General features: G+C 45.8%; 1 protein-coding gene across 1 annotated transcript in view; it reads left to right on the top strand.

Moving 5' to 3' along the window:
* The first annotated feature begins 18,895 nt into the window (after window positions 1-18,895).
* LOC119382690 (uncharacterized) overlaps window positions 18,896-20,250 on the top strand; it is a 48,329-nt gene continuing 46,974 nt past the window's right edge. Inside the window, exon 1 of the mRNA XM_037650500.2 lies at window positions 18,896-19,145. The gene's annotated coding sequence lies outside the window, so the exon portion shown is untranslated. The remainder of the gene's footprint in view (window positions 19,146-20,250) is intronic.

Here is a 20,250-nt window from a genome sequence, read left to right as displayed (position 1 = left end):
CTGAGGATCGTTGCTTGAACGTGACCTATAGGAATGGCGCGAACGAAAAGTGGCTATAGCCATCACATCGATATCGCAGCTTCTTGATTTTCGCGTGTTTAAACATTTACGCCAGTCCGGCGCTTGCCCTCCCGGGTTTTAGATGTTCCACTGATTGCACTATACATCAGTGGTGTGCCTTGGGGCAGCGATGACAGACTACAACGTAATTTCTGAACTTAGATGGGAACCCTTGAACTGACTCCGAACTCGCCCACCCTGGTGCTAGCGTGAGCAGCAAATTGCATCTCTCTCTCTCTCTCTCTCTCTCTCTCTCTCTCTCTCTCTCTCTCTCTCTCTCTCTCTCTCCCTCTCTCTCTCCCTGTACTCGTTCTCAGGGCTATTACAGGCCACGCCGTAGCGGTGAGTAGTTGGATCTGCCCCAATTCTTTGGCACATACCCGTTCATGATGATGATCAGTTTTGGGCACTGTCACACACTTTACGCCGAGCTAGAGGAGTTTCGCTGTCAAAAGCACAAACGAAATGGCACGTCCATAGCGTTTCTCATTGTAAGAAACTCTATCGGCACGCTTTATCATCGAGGCTCACAAGATCTCAGGTTTAAAGGGACACTAAAGGCAAATATTAAGTCGACGTTCATTGTTTAAATAGCGGTCCAGAAACCTCGTAGTGCTACTTTTATGCCAAGGAAGTGCTTATTTTGAAATAAAATCACGTTTTAGTGGTCCGCATCGCGTTAGCGCACTTCAAATCACCCGCCTGAAATCAGTCTTTCACACGTCACTGCTGCCGTGCCCAACGTTGCCCGCCTTTAATGCGCGGCGGCGTGCACTGGCGGCGTGTACCATTCGGGCATCCAGCAATATCACATGCATGTGGCATTTTGTCGAACTTTCTGTCAGAGCGACTTTCACGAGACGCGGCAGTACGCGATACCGAAACTACCACTGAGACGCGACCGTGTGAGCGAAGCAGGGCGCCGGGCGAAGCGCAGTTCAGCGAAAACGGAACCTTCGAACCACGCGCGCCGTTCCCCATGGCAACGCCAAAGAGGTCCTTTTTTCCATAAATCAAACAGAAACGAACAAACAGCATTTTATTACGTCTCTTGATGCACGGAAGGTTCTTTTTTTTATTGCTGCTAGTTTGATTACTAGTGATTAATTGTAAGCAGACTCTCATACGTCATCGGGATCATTTTGAAAATGTGCCGCTCGTGGCGCTCATCGTGTGATACGTTTAGCTTAATTTCTCGGTAAGTAGGGCACTGCTGTTGATAATATTGCCGTTTTAGACGTTGTCGTACATTGAGCTTTCACTCTGACATAAATTGTTATTTGCCTTTAGTGTCCTTTTAAAAGAAAAATGCGTAAGTCAGGCGTCTATCTCCCTATCCGACAAGGAAATCACGTATCTGAGTGGCACGACACGTGTTCGTTGAGTGGTTCTTGTCGTTGATGTGCTTGCTGTCATGCGCAATGTGGTTCTGCAACTATAGGTATATAAGGTCACGTCGCTCTGCTAATAAAAATGTTGGTAGTTTGCGCTCCATGTGTGTCACTGTGTTCTTGTCTACGTCTTTTACGCGCACCAGTTTACGAGCAATGGCAAACCAACAAGCCCAAGTTGATATCCTTCTGCACCTCACTTGGTTTCGCACTGCCTCCGGAATCGGCTCCGGAATTCAACGTCCCAAAACCACGATATGATTATGAGGGACGCCGTAGTGAAGAGCTCCGGAAATTTAGACCCTCTGGGGTTCTTTAACGTGCACCTAAATCTAAGTACACGGGCCTCAAGCATTCCCGCCTCCATCGAAAATGCGGCCGCCGCGGCCGGGATTCGATCCCGCAACATCTGGGTCAGCAGTCGAGCATCATAACCACTAGACCACCGTGGCGGGTAGATGATGTCATGTGATGACTTTATCATGTTACGTCACGTTATATGACATCGCAGTTACGACATGGTGACGTCACAAACTTTGACGATCTATGACGTCATGGTGACCTCGTGTGGTGACGTCATCGCGTGATGACGATTTTTCGCGACACTCGTGTTGCCGCCACCGACGGTCAATTTTCGCGTTTGGTGACGCGTCTACTAAGGCTTTCGCCTTAAAATCGAGCATTGTCGTGTACGTCCGCAGGCTGTCAACCTGCGCGCGTTCTCGTGAGAGTCGCTAGCTGCTGCCGTTGCGTCGGCATGCAGTAAAAGTAGCAAAACCAGATGCGCGCAATCTCGCTCGCTCGCTTGTTCGCCTCCTCCTCTCCACTTCGGCTGCTGCATCTCGGCGCGCGAGTGTGTATAGAAAGTTCCACGGAGACCCATCGGAAAAGCGTCGCGCCACTTCCAGTAGGGCCAGCTTTGCCGCGTGTCTACGAATTGGGTCTATATAGACGACGCGATCGAGGCGCGCTTCTTTTTCGATACACCTCGGCCGAGCGACAACTGCGCGGTCGTGCTTTGTGAGCGGTATAAGGTGAGTACACATTACGCATTATTACTATTCGAGCAACGGGGTCGCCTTGGGTTGCCAAGGGGGTTGCCGAATGGAGTCAAGGGAATCCGAGCATTGTATCGATGGAGCGATAAGACTTGGAAATTTTCCAGCACGAAGTGTGCTCGATTCGTGCAAGATAGCAGCATTTAAAGATTTCCTGCGGACAGCAATTAGATTCGCCCGTAAGATTATCTGGAGGGAAAAGTATCGGAGATGGTGACTATAACCATCGCTGCGCGCGGGAGAGTCTTGTCGTTCTGACTAAAGCGTCAAAAGATTAATTCTTTTATATGTGCTCTCGATGTCTGATAAGTGCTATGAGGAGGTGATAACCTGCTGTCTGGTTGCTTTTAGTAGATATCGAAGCCTTCCTTTCTTTCTTTCTTTCTTTCTTTCTTTCTTTCTTTCTTTCTTTCTTTCTTTCTTTCTTTCTTTCTTTCTTTCTTTCTTTCTTTCTTTCTTTCTTTCTTTCTTTCTTTCTTTCTTTCTTTCCCGCTGCTAACGCTCAGGTCAATTAATGTTCCACTAGAAGGAATTGGAATTATGGAGACATTGTTAACCTTACTCTATTTCATGTGCTTTCTGGTGAGCATTGGTGCATCTTTACGTTCTACTACAGTATCATGCTGTTCACCGTGACATTTGGCAGTCGCTTGTGTTGCTTATATAGGAGATGTCAACAGAAAAAAAAAAAAGAAGAAGAAAAAAAACAGTTTATACGACTCTTCCTGGCATCCAAGACCACGATGGCAGTCGCGTTAAGTGTGGGCTAGAGCCACGGGAAATGCGCGGTAGGAAAAAATTACTCGCCCGTCCGAAACAGACAGCGCTGAGGTCTCTTCCCCTTTTTGCTGCGGCAGCCGTGTACGGCAGTTATCCGACGTGTCTCTGTCGTAAAGTAATGATCCGTATCTGGAGGTGTTAAAAATAAGCAGCTATAGTATACAGGGAAGCGTGGCAGAGCGGACGAGCGGCGCTCGACTGAAGGGAATGCGTGGTTGATGCCTCTTTCATGGGAATCGGCAATTAATACGAAAGCGATATAGAAGTAGTTGTAGCTTTGTATGACGTTGTAAAGAGTAAGGTGCGGACCACAGACGTTAAGAACTACGAGAGCATAAATTTGCACAGAGTGTAACGTGATTGAGCTGGGTATGTTTTTTTCTCTATTCTTTTCATTTAGTTATTAATATGCGCTACCGAATCGCCGTAAGGCAAACCTCCTCGCGCCAAACACGCATCTGGAATGTCTAGCTCAGGGCCCCTGCATCTTAAAACATTCTCAGCGCCGAGCTTGCCCAAAATTATAAACCAATGAAAGATGTATTTCCCTTCTGCCTGGAAAATCGCAGTACCTCAGATGAAAGTAATAAGCAGCGGTGAAAAACGCTCCTAAAATAACTTGATAAAAGTAAACTCGATTGATGATTAGGCGCAAGATACTAACAAACCAACATATGTTGCTATCACATTCTTGAAGGGTGTGTAGTGGGCAGTATCTGGAAGGTGGCGTGCGCTTTGTGTCCAGATAATCGACGTTTTGGAGTGTGCACTGCAAAACAAAAAAAAAGAAGAAAGATATTATTTTAGTTTCCTGAGTTGTGTACACGTTACCTTAAACCATTCACGTGTTAAAAATATTACGGATGGCTTTGGGTGCCGCCATATTGGGATGAGCCCTTGCCGTTTTGCATATTTAACTAATAATAATAGTTATGGTTCTACGTCCCAAAACCACGATATGATTACGAAGGACGCCGTAGTGGAGGGCTCCGTAAATTTTGGCCATCTGGTGTTCTTTAACTTGCGCCTAAATATAAAGGTACATGGCCTCAAACCCTTCACCTCCATCGAGATGCGGCCGCCACGGCCTGGATGCGAGCGCGCTACCTTCGGATCAGCAGCAGAGCACCATAACCACTGGACCACCGTAGCGGGTCGACTTTTAACAAGATGACAACTAAACGAACAGTGCTAAACGAATGGTAGACGCATTCGCATGGAAACGGTTGGGTTGCTGCATTCGACGTTTCATGACCTGCTAAACTCGCGTCGCGACATATAAAATTTAGAAAACATTCGTGTGCCTTACATTACTGTGTTCCATGTGTCTTACATCAAATCGTCTATGACAGTTATTTTATAATCGAGCAAGTTTTCTTGCTATCACTGGCGGCTTCTTATAATGTCATCACTGCCACTCGCCCGAAACGATAATCGTATCAGACGGGTGAGAATCAACATTGCGTCTGGGAAGCACCAGAGAGGTCAGCTGGGCGGGTGCCTCATGCGCAGATATGATTAGCAGACATGCTGTAAATCGTGTCTTCTAACCGCCATGAGTTAGGATCACTGTTTACATGCCATACATATCAAGGGCCGTTAATAAAAACAGAAACAGATGAAAAACGAACCTCTCAGTTTTGCCGTGGTTTCTCCAGTATAGAATATGCCACTTGTAAACCGATGCAACCAACGTTCTATGCATAGTCGACCGCCGTGTGTGTGTGTGTGTGTGTGTGTGTGTGTGTGTGTGTGTGTGTGTGTGTGTGTGTGTGTGTGTGTGTGTGTGTGTGTGTGTGTGTGTGTGTGTGTGTGTGTGTGTGTGTGTGTGTGTGTGTGTGTGTGTGTGTGTGTGTGTGACTTTTTATTTCTCCACTACACAGTGCACCATACTATTGTCCATCCCATACTATTGTCTATAAATGGAGGCTTTGTTTTCGTTTTCGTCGACTGCACAACGCATGTCGCATCAGCCGGGGAGGTCTGCTGTTTTTTTTTGAAAAAAAAGCAGAGACAATCGCTCAACCTTGCACTATAGTATGCCCGGTCAGACAACTGTGCCTTACCCACAGGTCACAGTAGGCTGCGTTTCATATTCCGTATGCAGAGAGTCCTTCAAGAAGAAGTCATACTGCATTGAAGTGTTCGCTGTAAACTTTTTTTTTCTCAGGCGATTCTTAAAATGTATGTTTGTCGTAAAGGAGCACGCGTTCCAGAAAACACCTATTTTGAAGGAGGAAGAAACAACAGCAACAGGGATTGAATCAACAAAGCTATTTATTCGTTAGTGTTATTTGCTTTGCCGGTCGTCGTTTAGTATGTCGATCATCACGGCTGCCCGGCAACTGCTCTTGAAAACAACTTTCTCTCTTTCTCTCTCATACAGAGAAATAGTTCTCTCTTTCTATCTCTCTCCTCGTACAGTTCTCGTTTAAATATAATCAAGCCACATATTAGGACGAACACCTTTTAGACGGCATGTCGGGAAAACTTGTCTTCTACTACTATTCGAACCCGCAGAAAAGAGAGTTAGCGACGTAGATACAGTAGTGGATGACTCATGAACACAGCCTCGTCATCTGTTGCTGACAGCTGTCTGCGTCACTATAGATGAAGGCGGTGTATTTGTGGGGGTGTTGTCACCCCCTGCAAAGTCGTTTCGCCTCATGGCGCACGCGCGTGTCGCGGATTAGCCGCAGCAGCGCTGGCCGCAGTTATGTTTAACAACCGCCGAACGAGAAGCGGCGCTGTGATCGCGCGGTGTAAGGTGACGCGGTGGTGCCGCCCTGTCGGCGAGGATAGACCGGCGTACTGAAAACAGCGGCGAGCCTTTTTTTGAGGGTTTGGGGGCCTGGGCAGATGGACGTCTCCCGCGGCGGGCCCATGGGGACGAGACCGCGGCTCGTTTCCCGTGGACCCCTCGTGGTGAGTCGAACGTCGGCTACGCCGCATTCGCGGTACATTGTGTGTGCTATGTTTTCTGTGTATTGTACTGGCAGTGTATAGGGTTAGTTAGCGTGTTACTAGTTTTGTATTAGATTCGGCCTGCGAGCTCGTCGTATGCAAAAGCAGGTTAATAAATGCACACGTGTTGGGTTGCTCGACAGCGTCTACTGTGTCCATGTGTTCCAAGAGCGCGGCGATCTTCTCAGACCCCACATGTTATGCTTGCTGAAATAAAATAGTTGTATTGAGATGTTTATACACAAATGTATAGTACATGTTTAACTAAGTTAGGGGTTCACATTCATTGTGTCACAGTGGCCAATCAATTGTGGGGTACTGACCAAGAACGGGCACATACCCGATACGTTTAAGTGGTCCGGACCAGTTAAACGTATCGGGTACCTGCAAAGTAAGATTGCGCGAGCTGCAGCAACAGGGACTACATACTTAGCTTCCATGCTGGTACTCAGTGTCAGGGTCCGGAACACAAATGCATGTTCGCAGACACACGCTCGCTATTTGCGCGTCACACATCATCAAAGTGCATTTTGCTGGACGGTCTTACTACCGTTTTAGTACGAAACTTTTCTTTCTTTCTTTTTCCCCTATAACGCCCCTTGAACCCTTCTCCATCGTCGTAGGTGACGTCACTGGCACTAATCGTACAGGCATCAAAAGTGCAATGACGCACCTACCTGATATGTAGAGCGCACTTACGTGGCAACGATCACGACGTGCGCTCGCCGCTATAGTGCAAGGGGTGGATGCCTGAGCGACTCCCTGCCGGAGTTCAGAGGTTCCGTGTCATATTGACGTCATCGAAATCGCACACCTTCGCATGCACTCGGCTCGCGAATTGTTCGACCGTTCAGGCGCGCAATAGCGGAGGACTTGCTCGAGCTGTTATTACCGGGGGCATAATCACGGCACCGTATAATCCCTCGAGGCAATGGCCGAGAGGCGAGGTCAAGAGCAACGCCTTCATAGCTCGGTGAGAAGGACGCGCGGTGTATACACTCCACTCACTCCCCGTTGACGGAAGGGGGTGCTTCCGTCTTCATCTCCGAAAATAATGGGGTTAAAGCTGCGATGTTCGTCTCTTTTCTTACCCCCTTCTTCTTTTTCCCCCTTCCTTACGACACCGACCGATGCTGTGCAAAGCTTGTTATCTTCAGTGCCGTTCACCTTTAGGCATTCCACCTGTATTACGGAAAATACTAGAAACAAATTGCAGTAACGTATATAGGAAGATGGGCGAGTTGGAGTCGATGCATATACTTGACGAAAAGAAAAAATACAGCGCGATAACAACGGAACACACAGAGAACGCACACAGGACGAGCCCTGTCTAACTACAGAAATTTATTGAACAAATGGGAACACGCGAGAAAACAACACCATACATACGTAGGATTCTATGTCACGTGGAAAAAATTCGTTTATCACGTGTACCTCGCAATCTAACAAACAGATGAAAAGTTCATATACGCGATCATCACGCAACCCAAAGAATGCTTTCCGCGAGTTTCCGAGCCCTTCTATCTTCGTGCTTAATGATCATGACAGTGCTATTGAAGTGTTGCTCCCCTTCGTTCAATAAATTTCAGTTGTTAGACAGCGCTCATCCTGTGTCCTTGTCCCTCTGCATGTTCCGTTGTTCTCGCGCTGTCTTTCATATTTTTTTTTTCAGGATTAAGTTCTAGAAAGTGCGTTTGTAAAAGCGACATAACGTGGCCATCACGCAGCGCCCGAGCTGCCTTGCTCTGTAAAGCTCCTAACTATTCAGCAGGTTATATCCGCGATGTGGTGACGTGACGCAATGCGAGGGTAATGCTGAGCTCGCTGTGCGACCTGCCCCTGTCGTCCTGTCAACATCCTGGATGTGCCTGTCCACATCCGTTCCTCCATGAAACAAATGTGTTATATATATTTCCGCTATTCCTCGCTTCATATGTTCAGAACAATTTCGTCTGCGCATTTTGAGTTGTAGCTGAGTTCGTGGTTTCAATGTCCTGAATAAAGAGGTTGAAGAGTTAACACGTGCTAATGATATCGCGGACATGCGCGGACAAACTTCTCCTTGAGCGATTTAGCTCAAGGAGAAGTTTGGCGATGTCTCCCCTACGCAGATGAATAACGCTTATGGATTAAAACATAATTTGTATCACGGACCTTATATCACAGTATGCTGGTATTGAATGTTTTTTTTTTTCGCTATCTTAAATCTCTGGGTGTTCCACTATGACCACATGTTAAGTGCACAACATGAGAAAGAGCGTTCCAGCCCTTGAGAACTACAGGCCTGTACATTTACACCGGATCGTCTTTCAATACTTGCCAGAGCAAAAGTGTGAAACGTTTTTTTAGGTGACCATACATTTATACTTATTTCAGGTTTTTTTTTATTGCGGGGGGCTTTTAGTTCATAGTTTTAACAGAGCTCTTTCAACATTTTTGTTGTTTTCCAGTTGTGAACCTATGAACCGCAATCTGGTTTCATGCACTCGCAATTTCCGCCTCCCCCCCCCCCCCCCGCCCTCTATTTTTTTCTTTAGCTTAGCGCTCACGTCGTATGTTTCAAGCACTTTCTGCAAGTTAACATACATTACGTCTCGCCAGATTTTGTGGGGCCTTCGTATTTACTTTATATACATTTTGTCTTTATTTTACTTTTTTTTTTAAATTTCATTAATGCTGCCAGTCTTGCCGAGGCGTTCACAGGGAGTGAGTCTCAAAGCGTGCAGAAAAGTACATTTGTTGCAATAATTTACCAAATACAACAACCGTAGGTACACAAACGAGTCGGTAAGCCGCATGAAAAACAATGCGCGTCAAGTGACAATACGATGCAGGACCTTACTACAATAAACAATATAGCGTGACAGACATGCATACAAATAAAAAGAGTACACGTCCCCAATATTACTGTGTAAGGAAATACGATTCCGCTTTCGTCACAATGTTGTCTAGCCTACAAAGTTCGTGCGAGAGATATATCATTTTTCTGTCACTCTTCTTAGTTTCCGTTTTTGTGCTTGCATGCTACTTATTCGCGGTGTCGCGAAAAACAAAAGATTATTTACAAAGAATAATTATCGATTATGCTCCCGTCATTATTACATTAATTATCATTCATTATATTACAGGGACATTGCGTGTTTGCAAGCGTTTGCAAAATTACAGTTTCCCCTTGCACTAGAACGCATAATTCCTTCTATTTACACAAGGCAGTATAAGATGGGAGGAAGGATGTTTTCGTCTCGTCTGCTGACTGACAGCTTTGCGACGTGTCTGAAACTTTTTAACACTTATTTATGAACTATGAAGTCACCATTTTGAGAGAAAGAAAAGCTCATTAATGAAAGGGGGAGAGAGAGGAAGAGGAGGGGGAAGAAAAGGCAAAGGAAAGGCTGATCAGGTTGTATCTGGCACGGCCGCTCGATGAAAAACACACGGTGCGGCCTGCCGCGTCGCGGCGCAGGCAATGGGCGAGAGCGGGAAAGCGGAGTTGACAGTTTTCGCCGCATTTCGCTAGGAGGGCGCCAGTAGTAGGGGAGGGCTCCACGCGACGCGCGGGCGGGATGGCGGGGATGGGGCGCGCGTTCAGCGGGTAGGTCGAGGTAGTGGTTGTTTTTCTCCCCATGAATCGCTCGCACTGAGTGTCACTCAAGACAGTTTGCACATGTGTGATATTTTATACGTTAGGCAAAATGCCGCGTAACTGTTGTGTGCCGTTGTGTTCCACGAATGCATCGAAGGACCCGCAAATACGCAACCACGAGTAACGCAGAACGCAGGGCAGCATGGCTGCGAAACATTTCCCGTGAAGGACCCGGCGGGAAGGGAACAGTATGGCAGCCGAATGACAGGTCCCTGGTGTGCGCATTGGATTTTACGGAGCAGGACTACAAGAAGACCCCAAAGGTTGAAAATACTTTTGCCAACGGCAGTGGCGACAGTGTTCCCCGGTTATGCAAGCTACATGAGCACGAGGAGCACGCCTGCTCCGAGGAAGAAGCGGCCACGCACCGAAATAGAAGCCGATAATGCGCAGTCGCGTGCCGAGTGCTCGGGCAATGCTGCTTCAATATAGCCGTTTTGTCATTAGCCAAAACGGCTCGTCAAGTGACAGCACTGAAGCCACGACGCCCAACATCTTTGAACTAGGGAATGAAACGTGTCTGGATATGGCATCATTTTCAGATGCATCATGTCAAACTACATTCGACCTTGTTAAACTGACAGAAAAAGTTAAAAAAAAAACGCGCTGCTTTCCAAGCGAAGATCGCTCGTATGAAAGGAGCACTGCAGGGCAGGCCCTTCAAGAAAAGGTGGATGAGGCTGAGGAGCGCGCACAGTTTTATGAAAATAACACGGACATTGCCTGTTTTATGAAGGTGCTCAATGGTGCTGCGCAAGGTGACAAGACTGCCGAGTTCGTTAGAAACCAAGTCCGCAGTTTCTCGACGAAGAAGCTCTGCTACAGTGACGTCATTCTAAGGGAATGTGAAATTTGGAAGGCATGCTTCAACAAAAGTTATGAGCATGCAAGGTCCAGAAATATCTTTCAGCTCCCTTGTCGCTCAACGTTCCAGAAATATGTAGGCCATTTAACAGGTGGAATCGGCGTCACTTCGTTGATAAAGGAGCGGCTGTGCATCGAATTCAAGGGTCTCACTGTAGAGCAAGAAGCGTTCTGCTCCCTGATCGTTGACGAGATGGCCATACAGCAGAGGGTCATATACGACCGACAAGTCGGCAAACGTTTTGGTTTCGTTGACCGTGGTGAAGAAGAGCAGTCAACAGCAGTACCCCAAGTGGCAAACCAATTACTATGTTTTGTAATAAGAGGCTTGTCAACATCATATATTATTCTTGTCGGATATTTTTTCACGAGATGTCTGAAAGGTGACCAGCTGTTCTCTATGACCATGGAAGTGCTGAAAGTGGACTTGCGGGGCGGACAAGCACGCCATGGAAGTCTGCAAAGTTTTCATCAGAAAGCTCTTACGAACGCTTCTTGCCAACTGGGCAGGAAATGTTAATATGTCTGTTGAGCGTCTCGTACGCTTGGCGCAAAACCCTCTGGCCAGGAAAGTGCTGCGCCTGTGATTCCAATAACACAGTGATCCTTTTTTCACGCACGTGCACTAAAGCATTTATGACTCCCCTGATGTTTACAATGCTTTTGTTTCTAAGGTGTGAGCAACAGTCATTCCGGAAATACAACCGCACCCGTCAATGAGCGACTCTCCTGTTGATAACATAACTGTAGCACAAACATACATTATCGAGGGTGAACAGCGCAACGGCCACAAAAGGGAGAAAACATGACGCGAAAAATCGCAACTCGCACGAGCAACCACTTCAGATAAAACTAACACTTGCTATATTTAGGTTGAAGCATCGCCGGCGCACATTCGGTAGGACGATTACCAATATAGTTAACGCTATAGCAAGTTTATTGTAACCATTTAAAAACTAACAAGCGCATAGCAGCTGCGCTGTCAAGCCGCGATCCGCCGCAATAATTCCGGCGCTCTCGCTTTCGGTCTCCCCAGAGGCTCCCCCACTGGTGGCGCCGCGGCGGCAGCCAGGAGCACTAGGCGCGCGACGCAGTATCCGCTCCACGCGGCAGGCCGCACCGTGTGTTTTTCATCGAGTGGCCGTGGTATCTGGTTTGCAGCACAACATACAACCTGGTCAGCCTTCTATAGCCTTTCCTTTGCCTTAAAATACTAGCGCGTAACTTAAAACATGGACTTCAGAAGACAAGGACGAGCGCATCTTCTGAAGTCCCTGTTTAAGTTACGCTCTAGCATTTCAAGTATCACGAATAACCAACTCGCCCAATCAACCATTTTATCATTTTGCTACCCTACGCTGAGGAAGGCGCGTGCATGCTACACTCTGAAGGGAAGGGAATCGAGGCCAGAGAAGCCCTAGGAGCAAGAGGGTGGAAAAGAAAGAAAGAAAGAAAGAAAGAAAGAAAGAAAGAAGGAAAGAAAGAGAAGAAGAAAGAAAGAAGAAGAAAGAAAGAAAGAAGAAAGAAAGAAAGAAAGAAAGGAAGAAAGAAAAAGAAAGGAAGAAAGAAGGAAGAGAAAGAGAAGAAGAAAAGAAGAAAGAAAGAAAGAAGAAAGAAAGAAAGAAGAAAGAAGAAAGAAGAAAAAAGGAGAAGAAAGAAAGAAAGAAAAAGAAAGAAGAAAGAAAGAAAGAAAGAAAGGAAGAAAGAAAAGGAAGAAAGAAAGAAAGAAAGAAGAAAGAAGAAAGAGAAAGAAAGAAGAAAGAAGAAAGAAGAAAGAAAGAAAGAAAGAAAGAAAGAAAGAAGAAAGAAAGAAGAAAGAAAGAAAGAAAAAAGGAAGAAAGAAAGAAAGAAAGAAAAGAAAAAAGAAAAAGGAAGAAGAAAGAAAGAAAGAAAGAAAGAAAGGAAGAAAAAGAAAGAAAAAAAAAGAAGAAAGAAAGAAAGGAAGAAAGAAAGGAAAAAGAAAAGAAGAAAGAAAGAAAGAAAAAGAAGAAAGAAAGAAGAAAGAAGAAAGAAAGAAAAGAAAGAAAGAAAGAAAAGAAAGAAAGAAAGAAAGGAAGAAGAAAGAAAGAAAGAAGAAAAAGAAAGAAGAAAGAAAGAAAGAAGAAAGAAAGGAAGAAAGAAAGAAAGAAAGAAAGAAAGAAAGAAAGAAAGAAGAAAGGAAAGAAAAGAAAGAAAGAAAAGAAAAGAAAGAAGGAGAAAGAAAGAAAGAAGAAGAAAGGAAGAAAGAAAGAAAGAAAGAAAGAAAGAAAGAAAGAAAAGAAAGAAAGAAAGAAAGAAAGAAAAGAAAAGAAAAGAAAGAAAGAAAGAAAGAAAGAAAGGAAAAGAAGAAGAAAGAAAGAAAGGAAGAAAGAAAGAAAAAAAGAAAGGGAAAAGAAAGAAAGAAAGAAGAAAGAAAGGAAAAAGAAAGAAGAAGAAAGAGAAAGGAAGAAAGAAAGAAAAAAGAAAGGAAGAAAGGAGAAGAAAGAAAGAAAGAAAGAAGAAAGAAAGAAAAGAAAGAAAGAAAGAAAGAAGAAAGAAGAAAGAAAGAAAGAAGAAAGAAAGAAAGGAAGAAAGAAAGGAAGAAAAGAAGAAAGAAAGAAAAAAGGAAGAAAGAAGAAAGAAAAAAAAGAAAGAAAGAAGGAAAGAAAGAGAAAAGAAAGAAAAGAAAGAAAGAAGAAGAAAAAGAAAGAAAGAAAGAAAGAAAGAAAGGAAAAGGAAGAAAGAAAGGAGAAACAGAAAGGAAAAAAGAAAAGAAAGAAAGAAAGAAGGAAGAAAGAAAAAGAAAGAAGAGAAAGAAAGAAAGAAAGAAAGAAAGAAAGAAAGAAAGAAAGAAATGATCCTGGCGTTTACAGCTGAGACAAATTGTAACGTATTGCAAGAGGGGAAGCACAAAGATTCGTTTATTGTGGGCGAACTTGTGCCCGGTAAAGCTAGGTGTGAAAAGAACCCAATTGACAACGAATGAATATCCTGACGACGTCCGAAGAAGAGCCGAATGTTCGCGTCCCAGAACGGAGGTTCCCGGGGCGTGCAGCGGACATCGCGTTTTGGATGTCCAAAAAAGTCCTTCCGACAGACGTCCGAAGAATATAACACGTGGACGTTCTCAATAATCCAGGCGTCGATATCAAGGGGACGTCGACAGGAGATGGCCGTGCGGACATTTCAAAGCTGTTTGGATGCAAACCGCAACACGATAGTTCATCTGTCAATGCGTGAACCTGATTTTGCAACATATAGAAACCGCCGCTAATTTTTATTTTTCGGAAAATATGTGATTGAGGAAATGATCCATGGAGAATTGTGAGAGCATATATGCATTGCAATCGTGGCATTTTTCGCGATTATTTACGTGCTTAGGAGAAAGGTGAATGGGTTACGACACGTATAACCTTGTCTACTGCACTTTCTTCTCACGAAACACAAGACCTCTAAAAAACGCCTCGAAACGGCTATAGATGTCTAGGTCTACGAGAAGACCTAAAATATACATCTTTTTTAAATATAACATTTGCGCCTCAAATGTGCTTGCATCTGTTTAAACCTAGGAGTGTTTATTAGCATTTTCAACAGCTACGGCATAGCCAGAGTCTATTTTGCCAAACAAGTACATAACGCCTACTTCGAGACATTTTTTAGACATTTTGTCTGAAAGTACGAGTGCACAACGATTATCTCAATGATTGTTCGAATGTGTTCTAGAGAAGGGCCAATATACCAAAACGGCATGTCAAAAGAGCGGTGACCGTCGGTTTTACTCAAACAAATGACGCAGACAACCAAACCTCCAAAATAATTGGTTTCACAACGATGCCTCTAGCAGTACGCTCGCACAGCAGCGACTGACCATAACGAAGGCACGCACGCGGCGCACCACCGTGCAATCAGCTTCGGCGGCACTCATGTTGCAACGTGCCCTTAGCGATCGTGAATACCCCATCAACCCTGTTGGCGTCGTTTTGCGCTAGCATCAAGTAACTGTGCTCGTGCCGCTTGCCGCATATTTTCCACCAGTGTTTCGTGAAACTAGCTCTACTGTGCGTTTTCGCCGACGGTTCGTTGCAACAATGGCCGGATCTGCTCGCCACCTTCGTTGCAGTTAGCAAGCATCTATTCGGATAACGTACTTCTTTCGGTAAGTGAAATTAAGTGCGACTGACTTTTCGTCATTGCTGCTGGAACTTTTTTTTAGCTGTCTTGTAATTAAGACGTTAAATATGACAGTTCTTTGCTGGTGGTAGAATCTTGGTCGAACGCGAATTTATATACGGAGGACGCGCCGATGCGAATCGTAAGCCAGACTGACTCGCCCTATTTCGAGTCAGTCATCTTGTTCTGTGGGTTACAGCTCGTGTGTGGGTGTGTGGGAGCGCTTGTTTGCTTACAACCATGCCGGCCTGTCTCTGATAGATAAAATGCAACGCTTCTACAATAGGTGCCTCTCTTTGTGAGTACAGTTATGGTTGATTGTCGTTTATAAATACATGACAGCATTTTATCACATCTGCAATTAGGAATCTGTGTTTAGAATGACTTGATGCTCTATTATTTGTTGTAAATCGTACCTAGCTTACTTGCTTTTTTTTTTTCTTTTATGCAGCTTTTCTTCACTGCTGTTTGTACAAGACATTGGGCCTGAGACCACGCCAGCTAGTGTGAAAGCCAGTGTAGTTTATTTCACGGGACCTGGAGTGCATTCATGCAGAACTTAAATTTATGTTGCTGCCGCGGCAGTCAGCTTCACCTTGTGCCTTCTGTCACCTTCTGTCGTATTTTGTGCCGCATTCGGTTGCGCTTTATTCATTAATCAAGCCGCTTTTACAAGATCATGGGATTATTTATGGCTTCTGATAAGCATGATTATTTGTGCGCCATACATTAAACGTCATTTATGAAGTACGTGTTCATCCTCTGCATGTTCAGATTCATTATTTGTTCAAAGAAAACCAATGTTTTCTGCATGAAAATTGGATGTATGTGGTGTGTAGAAGAATTAGGTAAGGACACAAACAAGCGCTTGTTTTTGTCCTTACTCTTCTTGTCTGCATCTCTATTTTTGAGCTGTATTTGCAATAGACCCACTGATGGCTCGCGGATGTCCGAAGTCCGCAGAAAGTGCAATGCCTCCGTTGCAATGGACGTCCGGACATCCCGCGGTTGTCTGCTGGACGTAACAAAGCCAAGGTCATGAAATTTGCACACGTCCGAACATGTACGAATGTCCATTTTCGACGTCCTTTGGGATTAATTAGCACGGGAGGTGCAATTCCTTTGCGCCATGTAGCCCTGCGAACATCCCTTATTCGTACGTCCCACGGAATTTTCCGTACATTCGCAGGATGAACGTAATGTCCAGCAAGGTGGTTAGATTGACGTTCGGAGGCTATCTGTTGTCCATTGGGAAAGAGTCCGCTAGAGCTTTCCACACAAGAGTGTCTCTTCTCCGAACCCACTTCTTCGGAAGTCTGGACGGTCTACGCCACTGCCTCGTGCGCGTGCGCGAGAGGCATTCGTTGCAGGGACTGCGGCGCTCTTCTGCATGTCTTGGTGCTGAAGCGTCAAGTTCTTGACGGGTATTGCGCTGATAGTTCAATACGGAATTTCTCGCAATTTTAATAAAATGCTTGAGGTATACCGATTTTTTGTCAGGTCTGCCCGAATGATCATAAGCTCCTCCTGCAGGCTGCTTTCACCGGAGCAGGTGCGTTGCGCCACTTTAACGAGCGAGCGAATCAGTGAGCGCTTGTGGGAAAATGGGCGAATTGACTTGAACTCAAGGCACCGAGAAGAGCGGAATGGTTCTCGGTACACGTCGAAGATGAGATCAGTGGGGGCACGCTTTAAGAGTATATCCAAGAATGGGAGGCATCCATCTTTAACTTCTCTTCCACTCGGTGAACTTGATGGAAGGCATCGGTGCCATTCAGGCACTCAAGGAAACGTTGCACGTCCTTCCTGTCTATGGTCCGCCTCCTTGGTACAGTGGTTACGGTACTCGGCTGCTGACCCGAAAGTCGCAAGTTTTATGCTGGCCGCGGCGGTCATATTTCGATGGACGCGAAATGCTAGAGGCCCATGTAATGTGCAGTGGCGTAAATCCAGAAAAATTACGAGGGGGGACACACCTCGTGCGATGGCGAACATTTTGTTTTTACAGAAGTGTTTTATTTTTATTACATCAAAATTAAAATCACACTTTCAATTGAAATTAAAGAAAACATTAGTTTCTAAGCGTAACTGTAGCAATTGCCAGCTCCCTCTCTTTCTCTCTATACCTCTATTTTTGAAACTCCCCCATCCTTTTCCCCAGTGTAGGGTAGCATACCAGTTTTTCTAGGCTGGTTAACATCCCTGCTTTTCCTCCCTCTCCTGCTCCTTTTTTCCTTCCAGCGACTTCATTACGTTTAAACCATGAAAGACAAATGCTAGCAATTTTTTTTGTGTGTGTGATAACTCGTAGAGCTACAGCTTTTTTTCTCCCTTCTCCATTCCCCATCGTCTAAACCTCTTAGAAAAGACCTCCCATGATTTGCCCCAGGAAACTTTCTTATAAAGCAGTTGTATGTTCACCGGCAATTTTTATTAAAACAACACAACCATAGTCGAGCATTCACACTTATACTTCATGAATGGCTTCCAAGAAATCGTCGACGTAAATAAGGGTAGATGATCGGGGATCCTTTATTATCCATTTCAAACCTCAGCGTAATAAACCTTTGAGGCACGTCTGAAGTAACCGTGGCATTCCAGAAAGCTCATGGGGTACAGTACCTTATGAAACGACAAGCAGCTTTCACTTTTGTACTTCGTTTCTCTTTATTGGAACGGTTTCAGATTCCAGAGTTGGTTTTACGGAAAGTGTACTACCCTTAATTCAAATATGACGTTGAAAAAAATTCAAATATGGCGTCTGAAAGATAAATCTCAAGGGGGGACACTTGCAAGGGGTGGCCCCCTCTAGCCTGAACACAAGGGTTTCAGGACCCCCCTGACCCCTCCCCCCCTCCCCACCATGATTTACGCAACTGGTACTGTGCGATGTCAGTGCACCTTAAAGAACACCAGATATTATTTTTACTATTATTCATCTAGGCGCAGAAGCAATTGTCAACATATATACCTTCGGAACACTCCTCGTCTAAATTACTCCAGGGTCTTTGTTTCGATAGCTTCCATTGACAAGCTTGAAATCATGGATGAAATCGATGCTCCCATTTGGCATGTCGCAAACAAACGTCTGTAGAACATACCATTGTACGTGAGCTTTGATGGCAACGTTCGTCTGGAATGCTATAGTAGAGAGGGAGCAAACGTCAAGAGAGACGAGTGCTTCACCTTCATCAGTGGTGATCCTCTTTGCCTTGTTTTATAAAGACTGTTGGGTTACATTTGTGAGTTTCCGTCTTGCCCGATGGGTGCTCACGAAGCGAGAATGCTGTGAAGTTACGTTGAGAAGCGGGACAACGATGACCTAGTGAAGTCGACTACGGGCCTGACGAACGTTCCATGCTTGCGTATTTTCGGATGAAGGGCTGTTTTAAGTACATTAGAAAATACAAATATTTGTTCTCTATTGCTTTTGCATGTCACGGATGGCCTTCGCCAGCAGCTTATCATCATGTCTGCGAGAGGCACCTTAGAAAGCGCGCGCGTGATGCATTGCTACTGCCACTCTTCTGCTACTTTCTCAAAGTGCTTCCAATGATAACACAGATTTGGCGGTATGAACCAGTTAGACGAGAACGGCTAGACGCGTCACTGCCGGCGCGCGCACGACGACCCAGTCTGCAATCTACCGTGAAATCCTTTTGTTGTGTTTGAATGAAACCGGGACTCGCTAGAGGTAGACGACATTTTAAGACCATTAACCAGGCTCCTTCTCACGACTGTCCGGTTCATCGCACGCTCGTGACCTCGATTCCGGTTTTTCTCCGCATTCGAGTTCTCGTCCGCTGGCGGCAGCGGGGTCCGCGACCAAAACAACCGGACCGCGTCCAAACATCTCACTGGGCCCACTCGCTTGAGACGCGCGCAGTGTTTTCGCTTTATGTGCAGTACTCGCTCCAAAGGCTCGGACTCGACGCAGCTGCTTGCGGCACTATTCACCGCCCGTGCAAACTCGACGTCCCGTTCGTTATCAAGCTTTGTAAACGGCGCCATATTTCGTCAGCGAGGCCACATCGCGCCACCTCTCGGCGGTGGCCTTGGTGGGGCGACGCATCGCACGATCGTGACGTAACCCTCGTGTGGCTGGCCCTTGCCTCGATCATTCAACTTGCGGCAGCGACAGCGGCTCCTCATCTCCATCTCGGGGTGTGCGTTGCTATGGTGCCTTAGACGAGGCCCTGCGCTCTTTGGTTCCGGTTATCCAGCCGTGTGCGCAAAGTCTCTCTGCTGACCGCGCTTGTGAGTATACCTACCTGTCAGCCCTTTGTCAGCGGCTTGATTCCTCCCTCTCTCTCTCTTGGCCGCAGCTGTCGAGCCGGCAAAATTGAGGCGCGGCATGCTTGTTGCGCCGACCTGCCATGTCAGAAAAGAAAGGGTTGAAATGAGCGCGTGCGTTGTCGGCGCCTGTTGACATATCCGTCAGAATCGGACAATGCGGCGTTACGGGCTTTATAACGAGATCTATTCTTATTCGTATCCGCTGCACTGTCGACGTTAAATGAACCGGCGCGCTGTCACGATGCTTTCCGTAGTGGAAAGGGAAGATTCGGTATCTGACGCGATATCTTACCCGCGGCGCTGTTATTGGTTGATGCGTGAACGGGGGATGTGCATGTGGATGACGAAACGAACAGCGGTAGGCGCCAATCGGGTGATGTTATGAAATCGGAAAGCTCCTGCAATTGCGCGATTTACCCCCTCAGTTTAAGAGACAGGAGCGCTGTTGATGCAGCCAATGCAGCTACGGTGATCGCATTTTTCAGGAGCCAATCCGCTAGTTTTTCCCTCACTCCGCTAGTTGTCGCCTCGCCGGAGGCTGTACACTGTCCTGCAACGAGTGCATCGGCGTAATTAAGTTATTCAATTTGCCGCATCCGCTGAGGTGAGTCCTGTTTGAGTCAACGCAGGTTTAAGTGGTCTTCAGAAACTGTCAAACGACGTGTGTGTGTGTGTGTGTGTGTGTGTGTGTGTGTGTGTGTGTGTGTGTGTGTGTGTGTGTGTGTGTGTGTGTGTGTGTGTGTGTGTGTGTGTGTGTGTGTGTGTGTGTGTGTGTGTGTGTGTGTGTGTGTGTGTGTGTGTGTGTGTGTAACGACACTCCTTTTGTTGCGTGTTTGTAATCCTCGTCGTAAGTCGCTCGAGTGTTCACGTTCGAAGATATCTGCGTCTTAAGCTCATATGACTTGTCAGCTTTAGGGGCAGCGAAAAGGAAAAATAAAAGTCAATATGCACATGATATGATAGATGTGTATGTGTCATTATAGGTGAGTTCATGATCTATGTGCTCAGAAGCAGTTGTCATTTCCTTTTTCAGGAGATTGTTCCAACTTTTCTCCTAGTGTTTATT

This window comes from Rhipicephalus sanguineus, chromosome 2 (assembly GCF_013339695.2).
Source record: "Rhipicephalus sanguineus isolate Rsan-2018 chromosome 2, BIME_Rsan_1.4, whole genome shotgun sequence".
NCBI classification, from domain to species: Eukaryota; Metazoa; Arthropoda; class Arachnida; order Ixodida; family Ixodidae; genus Rhipicephalus; species Rhipicephalus sanguineus.
The sequence above is the reverse complement of the archived record's forward strand: the minus strand, read 5'-3'. Positions and strand labels throughout refer to the sequence as shown.